This window comes from Tupaia chinensis, unplaced genomic scaffold (genome assembly GCF_000334495.1).
Source record: "Tupaia chinensis unplaced genomic scaffold, TupChi_1.0 Scaffold000146_1, whole genome shotgun sequence".
NCBI classification, from domain to species: Eukaryota; Metazoa; Chordata; class Mammalia; order Scandentia; family Tupaiidae; genus Tupaia; species Tupaia belangeri.
The window spans coordinates 6,643,889-6,655,019 of record NW_006159616.1 but is presented as its reverse complement, the minus strand read 5'-3'; the positions used below and the strand labels follow the sequence as shown (position 1 = coordinate 6,655,019).

Below are 11,131 nucleotides of genomic sequence, written 5' to 3'. Positions count from 1 at the left end.
GTCCCTTCTCCTGTGTCTCCCCATCCTGCTGGGACCTCGGGCACACACCACACGTGCCTGGCATGTTTTTCAAGCTGCCTAGGTTGGATTTTGAAACACAGCTGGCCTTCGGGGATCCGATTCCCTAAACCACCAGCCATGGGGCCAGCTCTACAATTGTTATGTGTCAATGAAAAGAACAAGTTTGAGAGAGAGAGCGGACGAGGCCAGGGTCCTGCGTGTGCTGGGCCTGCCTTCCCACAGAGGCCTCGTCGTAATCAGAGCCACCCTAAGGCCTGTTCCCTCAGGACCAGACTCCTACATGGTCTTATGTCATTCTCACGAGAACCCCGTGGGTGGGGCTATTATTATTACCCTAGGTTAATAAGAAGGAAACTGAGGCTCGGAGAGTCGCGGCCACATGCCTGAGGTCACAGGGCAGGAAAGAGCAAGGATTCAAACCCGGATCTTTCTGACTTCACCATGTATTCTTTCCCATCTTCTCTGACTAAGAGAGTCCAGGCCCGCAGGAAACCTCTAGCCCGCCCTGTGCCCCTTTCTGGGCCCGCAGCAGCAGTTAGAGTTCAGCCCTACTGTGACACCCCCCTGAGAGGCCCCAATCTCCCTCTTGCCAACTTCCTCCCAGCCTGGGTTGTCAGATGGCCCGGCCAGGCCCAGTCTGGTCCAACCTGGCTGCCAGGGCCTCCTCTGGGTTGCCTGGGCCGCCTCCTACCCTCCTGCCTGCCCGCCCTCTCCCTGCCTGCCCGCTCGGCAGGTCTGGCAGGTGAGTGACTCACACGCCTGGGCCCTCCGCACACCCAGCCAGGGAAGCCAGTGTACCTGACTTCTGGGCTCCTGCTTGCGCTGCCAGCTGTTGTGACAGACGGGACCTTTCCCACCAGTGGGGCCTGCCGTCTCTGGCTGTGGGGCCCCCATCTCTGGCACCCCCTCCCTGAGGACTGCAGTTGGGCACACAGAATTCAGGTGAGTTTTCCTTTTTTTTTATCTTTTTGGGTCATTTCTGTCCCTTGCTGAGTTGAAGAGGGATCCTTGGTGGCGGTCTTGGAGGGTGGGTGTCCTGTGGTGACATTGACCATTGACCTCGGGCTCCAGGCCCAGAGACACCCTGCTCCCCCAGGTGGGGGTGGAAGAGGGGATGTCTTAGGATGGGTTCGCTAGGAGAACTGTCCTGGAGCCTCGGGGTTATGACCCTGACCCTGTGGCCACCTTGCAGGCCAGGGGTGGGGTGAGGAGGCGAGGAGCCTGAAGGGAGCCTGCAGAGGCATGCAGGCGGTGGGGACTTCCCCACTTCCTTCTTAGGGTCACAGGGTTTGATGGTTGCAGCTGGGTATAACCACAAAGCACCTCAACACGTACTTCACAGCTGGGGAAGCTGGAGCCCGGAGGAGAGGGGTAACTCACAGGGGATGGGTGGGTTGGCAGCAGAGCCGTGGCTGGAAGGTAGACAGGCTGACCCCTGCTCAGTGCCCCCTGCTTGCTCCCCAGAGCCTGTTCCTGTCTGGCCCTCCCCGGCTTTTCCAGCCTGGCTGTCCCCTCTGCTCCCAGCCCAGTCTGGCCACAGCAAGGGCTGGGGGGATGCAGCATGGGCAGATTCTCTGGCGGGAACAGCTGGAAGGCCTCTGAAAGGCCGGCCAGGTGGCACTGCCTGCCCACCCTGGCATGAGGGGGTTTACACCCACAGCGGTGGTGGGGAGCTCTCTGCCTTTGGGGGCAGCATCTTCCTGCGGGTGGCTGTCTGGTGCGTGATGGTGTCATCGTAACTGGGCACTTGCTCCGGGCTGGGACTGTGAGAAAGCACGGTGCGTGTGCTCGCTCAGCCTCTGACAACCTCCAAGAGAGAACGCTGTCAGCCGTTCCTAGCTGAGGAAACGGGAACCGAGGCCACGTAACTTGCTCAAGGTTTCGTAGTTGAAAAGGGAGAGCTGAGATTTGAGCCCAGGCACGTCTGCTTCTAGAGCTTAGTGGAGCTCCATACTTTTCCACTGGTGAGGAGGCTTACTAGCGAGGGGGTCCTGCTGGCCACGGTGAGGCCAAGTTGTAATCTCCCTCATGGTTATCCCCACAGTTGAGGGATGGAGGCTCAGAGAGGCCAGGTGACCTGCCTGAGGTCACACAGCCAAGAGATGCCACAGAGTCAGACCCTCTGTCCTGGCTCCTAATCTAGCATACTCCACACGGAGGCTGGCTTCTCCTCTCTGTGGTCTTTTCTTTGGGGAATCCTTGACTGGGACACAAGTGTCATGGCTGCCGAGTTCCTCTCGGTGGGCTGTCACCATCCTTCCAGCCGGGGCTGTCAGTAGGTGGGATTTCAGGGTTTCAGGGGGATGTCTGGGAGGGGAGAGGAGAGTCTCTGACATCTCCTCTAGGTGTCCTTTCTGGGGCAGTCACATGGCAGAAGTCCTCAGGCCATGGGGTCTGTCCTCCCCCTCTCCTGGTGACTGCCTGTTGGCGTTGCCACCACTGCACTGCTAGGGCCACTTCCCGGCTACTCACCACATGCTCTGTGCCAGGCTCCCGCATACCGTGGCTCCTCCAGTCCTCCTGACAGGCCCCACTTCGCAGATGAGAAAGCTGAGGCTCAGAGGTGAAAGCTTGCCCAGGGTCACACAGACGGCCAGCGACTGCCATCATCAGTCAGAAAGTTGAAGACACCCACCATTCAAGGTCACGAGCCAAGGTCACACACTGTGTTCATGGCATGGCCAAGGGTTGGGACCACCTCACTGGACTCCTGATTTCTCATTCTTCCCACTGGTTACCTCTGGGCTGGGCTGGGTTGCGGGGGACTCACCAACCACGGGTTCTGGTCCTGTTTCTGCCTCTAAATGCAACAGGACTTTTGGCAAGCCACTCGGCCTCCTGTGGCCTGGGCTGCCGCCTGGGTGCAGAGGCTGATGACGCCTCCCGGCGGTCTCCCTGCAGACTGCGCATGAGGGTCCTGGCTGAGCGTGTCCTTAGCTCCTCAGCACAAGACGCGTACAGAAAATCAGTACGGAAAGAAGTAACTGCCCCATGTAGTGTCCCCAGTCGCTTCTGAGGCTGGAAGGGCCTCGACATCTTATCCTTGTGGCACCTTGGGATGCCAGCCCTATCGCGGGAAACCTGAGACTCAGGTCACAGGACCGGGAGGTGGGAAAGCAGGGATCTGAATCCAGTCTGTGTCTCCCCACAGTGGGAGACAGCTCCCTGGTGAGTGGAGCTCTCCCTGGATATCCAGGCATGGGGACAAGGAACCCTTGGGTTCCAGGAAACCAGGCTGAAGGGAATGGGAGCTTGACGGGTGTCCCATTGCTGCCAGGAGGTGCCTCCACTCAGCTGCTGGGCACCTTCCCTTTGCCCATCAGCAGAATGGGAGCCGCATTCTCCCGCATTCCCTGGTCTTCCTCATCCCTGGAACAGAGGCAGCCCTTGTTCCAAGGGGACTGGGAAAGCAGGGAACTGTCCCAGCCACACTGGGACCTGCTCTACAGGTTACCTTGTTCCTCCTCCTGGCTGGCCCAGCCGGGCCTGGTCCAGCCCAGCCCAGCCCAGCCCAGCCCAGCCCAGCCCAGCGCCTCCACTACAGAGCCAGGGGTCAGGCAGCGCCCTGCTCACTTCCTCCCTCTGCATCTCACCCAACCCCTGCTTGCCCCCTCCCCCAGTAACGTCAAATCCGATAAGCATTCGTTCTATCTGATAACATGGGCCCAATGTCACGGCTTGTTTGAGCTGAGCTGAGGTGGGGAGGGGACCCAGGCTGAGAGCCAGGTGGCTGCCTCTGCTCCCTCGTGTGACCGTGACCAAATCCTTGCCCTCTCCAGGCCTCAGAGTTCCCCTCTGGGAAAGGATGTGGTGGCTTGGATCACTCGAAAGGGCTCTTCCAGCTTCCAAAGTCTCCGAACTGATGGGCGCACCACCCCACCCATGCCCTTCCGCTCCCTCTCCCCCAGTGGCCACAAAGCCCAGGAGTGTGGGGAGGGTTGCCGTCGCTGCTATGCGGGGACTGACAAAGACTGGAGCTATCTCCATAAAAAGCTGCCCCCGGTCTGGGATGCAGAATGTTTGCCCAGCTGCCAGAGAAGAGGCCTCTTGGGTACATTTCACCGAGTTCTTAGCAGAAAAAGCGCGGACTTTGGAGTCAGACTTGATGCAAATCTCAGTGTTGTCCTTTTGGGCGGTGTAAAGTAGGGAGGGTCATTTGGTCTTAGATTAGGCCACGGTGAAGGACTCACTGGGGAATTAAGAGGGCTGGGGAGTTATCCCAGGTAGATCCCCGGGTCTGGGGTATGGTCTGTGCTGGGTTAAAGAAGTGCAGCCCCAGCACAGTGCTAGCCCAGTGCCCTGTGACTGGCACGTCGACGAGGCTGCAGGCCGCAGGACGCCTCTGTGCTTAGACCATGAGGACCTGACCCCCTCACACGAGCCGATATCTCTAAGTGGCTTAGACCATGAGGACCTGACCCCCTCGCACGAGCCGATATCTCTAAGTGGGGTGGGATGCCACGGTGCTTTCTAGGCGTTTTCTCTTCTCTTTCCTAAAGTGGTTCTAGAAATTAGGAAGCTGGCCCACATGCCTCAGAGCCTCCTCTCCTGAGACTGGGGGTTGCTTTTGCTTCCCCCATGAGAAGCTGGAAGCTCTGGGCTCTGGTTGGGGATGGGGGTTGGGAGGAGCAGCCTGCTGCTCACTGATCACGCCCCAGAACCCAGCTGCCTGGCCGAAGGGCCTGAGCAGAATTCACGAGGTAGAACAGCTTACGGGTTGCATGAGGCTTCTTTCTTTCTTTCTCTTTCTTTCTTTCTTTCTTTCTTTCTTTCTTTCTTTCTTTCTTTAAGCGTTTGTGCTTGACTCATGATAGAGAGCACACGTGAGAGAGAGTGAGAGACCCTTGACGTGGTCTCATCATTCCGCGACCCCCTTTCCTAGCCCTCCAACTCCTCGGCATCTTGGGCATTTAGTGTGTTTTGAGCCAACCCAGGAAACCAAACCCAAAGCCGGCCCTGCGGCTTCCAGTGCTACTGTCAGCTGTGCCACCAGGCCAGGCCGGCATGAGCTTGCCTAAATAACTAGAGAACAAGGGCTGGCAGGTGGCGCAGTGGTTAAAGGCACTGGATGCCCACATGGCCCACTGCGGTTTGAGTCCTAGACTTGGCAGCTTGCTTTCTCACTTTCCTTTTCTCTCCTTCTCTGTCTCTTTCTGGTCAAATTAAAAATAATAATAACAAATGGAATTAAATAAATAGATCTTTTTTTAGAGAACAAATGCCCTAAAGTCCCCGGTTCCTGGTGGGTGCTTCAGAATTCTGAGACGGCACCTGGGACCGGTCTGATCAGAGCACCAGAGTCTAGCGTGGCCCTATTCCCAGGCCCCACCCTGGAGCCACAGGGCACGGAGCTCCTAATCCAGGCATATTTTATTGGAGGCTTCCTGCCCCCTCCCAAATCACAGACACACAGTTTGGGATTAAGCAGCTAAATTTCCTGGCAAAGTGGTAGTTGCTGGGAAGGGGGAAAATGCTTAATCAGATTCTAGTGCCTCTGTTTTTATTAAGCTATCTCAAAGTTTATCACCCACACAAGGCTCTTGTTTTTTCAACTCCTGAAAAATCAACACACTCTCTCTGCTTTCCCTGGAATCCTCGCCAGGGGATTTTCCAGTTAGCAGAGAAACTGCATTCAGCTTTCTCCTCTTCACTGAGGGGTGGAGGGATGGCAGTGGAGGAGTTACTGCCCTCTAGTCCTTTTCCTCTTGTTTTTCAGTTGCAGTTATCTGCCCTTCATTCCTATCGTCCACTCTCTACCCTCCCATTTATCATCCTCCCATCCAGCCACTCGTTTGCCCACCATCCATCCGTGCATCCGTGCACCCGTCCATCTGTCCATCCATCCATTCATTGGCCCACACACCATCTGCTCTTCCATTTATTCTTTCCTTCCACCTATATCTCCACTGTCCACCCATCCATCATCCATCCGGCCCATGACCCAGCTACGGCAGCCTTCCTGTCTCTCGGACATGCCAGGCCTATCCTCCTGCAGGGCTCACTGTTGAGTGGCTCGTACTCCCTGCTCCATCTGCCTGCAATACAATCTCCCCAGATCTTTTTAAGACTAAGCCCTTCAGAGGGCCGGCTGATGCTGTGGTAGTTAAAGCAGCCAGATCTTATGTGGCCAACCACGTGGTTTGAATCCCGGACCCTGTGGCTTGAAAACATGCCAGAGGCCTGTACCCGGAATTCTGAAGGGAGGGAGAGATGCAGGGAGGGGATTATGGCGGGACTAGTTCCCTGGGGGTGCTTTCTCACTTTCTTAATCTGTCTCTTTCCAGTGAGTGCATGTTACCTCTGGCTAAAATTTAAAAGAGAAAAAAAGAGACTAAGTCTGTCAGAGTCAACCCTTGACCTGATGGTTAAGGGGACTGAATCCCCCATGACCGATCACGTGGTTTGAGTCTCAAACTCAGTGACTTGAAAATCACACAGAACATGTGCGTGTGTGCACCCAAAATCCCAAAAGGAGGCAGAAAGGGAGCAGAGGGGATTTCAGTGTGACCGTGCTCCATGAAGGGTGCTTTCTCCCTCCGTCTCTCCATCTCTGATGAGCATGCCTTCTAGCAAATGAAATAAAAGAAAGACTAAGTTTGTCATAGCGCAGCTCTCAGGGCAAACACCACCTCCTTAAACCCTCTGAGCGGATTAAGAAGCACCACCAAGCCTTGCTCGATTGAATCCTGTTTCATTCTCTCCTGAGCACTAGCCCTCTTCACATCTACTCTTCCATGTGTTTGTTGGTTGAGTTATCCATCCGTCTGTCCGTCTACCCCTCCACCTAGCACCACCATGCATTCATCCACCATGCATTACCCACCCTTCCATTCACCTGGAGACTGTTTACTGAGTGCGCGTTCTGTGCCAGGCACGGTATGCTGGAGATCCCACGCTGAAAACCGGATATGATCCTGCCCTTGGGGAACTGCAGAATAGCAGGGACAACAACAGTGTAATAAGCACTGGGGTCCCCTGTGCCGTGCCCGTAATGTCCTCATCTGTAGCATGGGATGGTACACCGACTTCATGGGACGGTTGTAATTCAGTGAGATCTACAGGTGGAGCTGCCCAGAGGCTGGCGTGTGGTACACCCTCAGTAAATACCGGTGGTGATGATGGTGATGAGGGTTGCCTAAGTAACCGTATCTGTCTCGGAGCTGTTCTGGGCAGCTGTCTTTGGCAACAGCAGAAGGTAATGGGGGGACAGAGACATGGGGCAGGCCCTAAGTCAGCTTTTCAGGGTGGGGCAGTCCCTGAACAAAACGCCTCAACCCACTGCCTGGTGGCTGGTGTGCGGGTCTCAGGGCTTCTCCAGGGCTTCTTCTGAGCCATCCCAGCTACCTCCCTGGATTGTCCTATAGAAGCTGATTGTGAAGTGTTTTAGGGAAAAATGAACCAGAGATAGGAAGTGTAGACCGTCTTTGCAGGGGCTGGGGCTGGACATCTGGAAAGCTCCTGGAAGCCAAGGGGAGGAGGAGCTGCACTGGAGGCTCAGGGAAGGTGCAGGTGGGGTTCTAGGGCCAGACAGTGGCACCGTGGTAAAATGAGGTGCTCTGCAAGGCTCCCACATGGGAAGGTTCTGGGATCATGTCTGGAGACCTCCCTGAGTATACCAGGTACACACGTGTCTGTGATCTGGGGGCGGCCGAAGCCGGAGAAGGGCTGTGGTGTTAAGACCCTAGTGGGGCGCTGTTTCTCTGTTTCTGTCCCTTTCATTCATGGAAGAAAGAAATAAACAAACGAATGAAAATAAAAGTGGGGGCCAGCAGGTGGTGTGGTGGTTAAGGGTGTTGGACTCCCACATGGCCAACTGTGGTTTGAGTCCCAGATCTGTCAGCTTGTATTCGCTCTCTCTCGCACTCTCTCTCTCGCACTCTGTCCCCTCTGTCCCTCTCTAGTCAAATTAAAATAAATAAATAAAATTCAATAAAATAATTCTTTTAAAAAAAGTGAAAATAGGCGAAGCTCTAGGGGGAGTGGCCGGCATTGGTCGGGGGTCCCTGCTGGCCCCCTATGGTGCTGAGAAAGGCAAGGCCCATCAGTCCTGTTTACCGTGATACCTGCAGCAGCTAGGAGGGTGCTGGGCACACCCTAGACACATGGGGAGTGTTTGGAAAGCGTGCCCTCTCTCTGTTGGGATGGCCTGGTCTGATTGTCATGCTGGCTTCCCTGCAAGGAGCGGTGGTCCTGGAACCGGACAGAAGTGGATTCAAACCCTGGCATTTCCACTTACCAGCTCTGCAGGGTCATGGACACTTCCCCTTTCTGAGCCTCAGTTCCTCATTTGCAAAATAGGAGTCACAATATCAGCACTGACAGTTGTATAGCCGGGAATGGTACAGGGCCCCCGTACTTAGAAGCCACCCTTGAGGATGGACGTGGGGATTCTTTTTTTTTTTTTTTTTTGAGAGAGATTTTTGCTATAGGAAACATGCAGTCGCTGGAGAGACAGAAAGCCAAGAAATCACCTCTCAGGAGGGATGGCCATGCTGTAATCCTTTCTCCCCCCACTTGCCTCCTGAGATCTTGGGAACACACATACATGTGCCCAGCATGAGATTCAAGTCACTGGGTCTAGGACTTGAACCGCGGTCAGACACATGGGAGTCCTACACCTTAACCACCACACCACCTGCTAGCCCTAGATGTGGAGGAATCTTTATCGTAGGTCCCATGGCCTGGGGGACAGAGCATGGACTCAGGATTTAAATCCCTGATCTCCTGCTGTGTGACCTTGGGCAAGTCACCTACTGTTTCTGGCTTCATTTCTTTATTCATAAAGCACGACAATGCCATCTTCCTTGCAGGGCTGCCTGAGCGCACAGTGGGCCTCTGCAGAGGGGAGTGATCTGGCCCAGCAGCCCCACAGAGGGTGAGGGAACAGAGGTTAATGAGCCCTGGGGCTGTTCCAAAAAGCCAGTCTATCACCCCTGCCCACTGCTTCTGGTGCCTCCCTGATGGGAGTCTCTGTGGTGGACACTGCCAGATAAGGGCCCATTGTTCCCAGTGGATGGTTTTATGACTCTTAGAAAGCGTCTTTCATCTGGGAGACCAGGGAGCTTGTGGGGCCTCCCAGCCCAGGGTGGTGAAACTGGATGATGAACGATGAACGTTTCCGGGCGGGGCTGGTGCCAACATACAGGCCCGACCAGGCCCTCCTGCCCCAGCCCTGGTGGACAGTGGGAGCTGAGCCCTTCCTAAATGTCCTGCAGTTCCTGGGCTGGCAGCTGCCGTACCTCCTTCCCCAGGCCCAGGCTCCTCCCTTGGAGGCCTTGCGTCCTGCCCTCATTCTCCAACCTGGTGGGCTTGGCAAAACTGGGGGCTCTCTGCATCCCTGGGGCTCCCTCCCTGCTCCCCCTCTTTAGCTGCCAGCACCACTTCTTGTCCAGCTTTGTGGCAACTTCTAGAACAGGCCCTGAGCCCAGTCCACTGTCAGCTGACCAGCGACTCTCACGCTCGGGAGCCTGGCCTGGCACTCTGAGCCCTGGATTGGGACAGTAACCTGATGCCAGCAAGCAAAGACCTTGCCTCCTTGTCCCTTCTGGCTCCTTGGCCAGACCCCAGGCTGAGAAACCCAACCTCCCCCTGGCTCAGCACTTATCCGCAGAGAAGGCCTGAGGAGTAGGTGAGACTGGTTTCTTGGTGCAGATGGGGCTGGTACATGGCTGACGGAGCCAGGACGCGTGTGTTTACAGCTGCCCCAATGCCCCTGCCCCCACATGCCTTTCCCCTTTAACCCCCCAACAGTTCCCTTTCAGAAGATATGTGAAGGCTAAAGCCAGCTGCTGTATGCTGTGCTTTAACTGGTCCCCTTGCAAAGGACTCAGGACTCCCCCTCATTCTGTACCAAGACAGTAGCCAGGGCCAGAGGGCACCACCTGGATATTAACCCCGCCTCTTGTCATAGACTTCTTTGCTTTCAAGGAGTAAAACTCCATCTGGACGAGCCTAAGTGGAGGGGGGCTTGGTGTAGGGACAGATAAGCCAGTCTGACGGACCTTCAAGGCTAGGACACAGTGTCTTTGCACCTGTCTCCTCCTGTGAGGCGGGGATAAAAGTCCTCGCTTTTCAGGGCTGCCGTGAGGAGAAAATGAGTTAACACAGGCGAAGTGTTGAACAGACTGGCGCCGGGAGAGTGCTTTTGCTATTGCTAGTGTTAGTGATTATTATTTTTAAATTTTCGTATTGTGAGCTAGGGCCTAGTCGTGGCAAGGCAGGTGGTGAGGCACCTGCCCTGTGCTGGGGCCATATAAAAAGACCTGAGGTTTGACTCCCGACACACCTGAACATGCTGGGGTGCTGTGTGCACACCTGGGACCCCCACGAGCTAGAGGGCTGGGGGAGGAATGCTGGTGGCGAGATCCTCTGGGGGGTTCTCACTCCCTGTCGTGAAATAAATACACCCGAATGAATGGGTGCACATCGAGCTGGACCTTCTGGGGCTAACAGGGCTTCTGCCTGTCTTCTCCCTCCTTACTCTGCCCTCCTGTCTTTTCTGCTTTTCTGTGGGGTTTCGATCCCCTTAACGTTAGTGTGAACACGCTGCAGTGCTGCGGTGTGAGCGGGCCTGCTCAGCATGGTCTGTCAGGCTTGGTGTCTGCTCATCTCACCGACTCGGTCTCCGAGTGCTCCAGTTCAGCATTCCTGGGAGAAGCGATCTGATTGGCACAGTGTGGGCCAGATGTTCACCATCTCACCTGGCTAGCGGTGCTGGGGAGGAGCGGGCTCCATGGCGTGTGGAAGAACGTGGAAGCTACGTCCTGGCAGGCCTGCCCCGGCATCTTCAGGGACCTACCATAGCAGCAGGAGAGATGCCAATAGCCGTGCTTTTCTTGCAACCCAAGGCATGTTCACATGGTTTCCTTCAATGCTCTCCAGGGAGGGAGGAGGTAGTGAGAAAGTATCCCTCATGGGTGTTGGCCATGCCCCAATCCCTTCTCCATTTCTCCCTCCTCTCAGGATTTTGGGCACACACACACACATGCTCCTGGTGTGTTTTTCCAGTCAGCAGGTCTGGAACTTGAACTGCAGAGCTAGCCATGTGGGATCCAGCTGCCTTAACCACCATGCCACAGGCTGGCCCCCCTTCACATGTTTTTGCGGGTTC

At 55.7% G+C, this 11,131-nt stretch overlaps 1 protein-coding gene across 1 annotated transcript in view; it reads left to right on the top strand.

Moving 5' to 3' along the window:
• The first annotated feature begins 815 nt into the window (after window positions 1-815).
• The window catches only part of ARHGEF10L (Rho guanine nucleotide exchange factor 10 like), a 178,935-nt gene continuing 168,619 nt past the window's right edge, over window positions 816-11,131 (top strand). The window contains exon 1 of the mRNA XM_006145224.2: window positions 816-963. The gene's annotated coding sequence lies outside the window, so the exon portion shown is untranslated. The remainder of the gene's footprint in view (window positions 964-11,131) is intronic.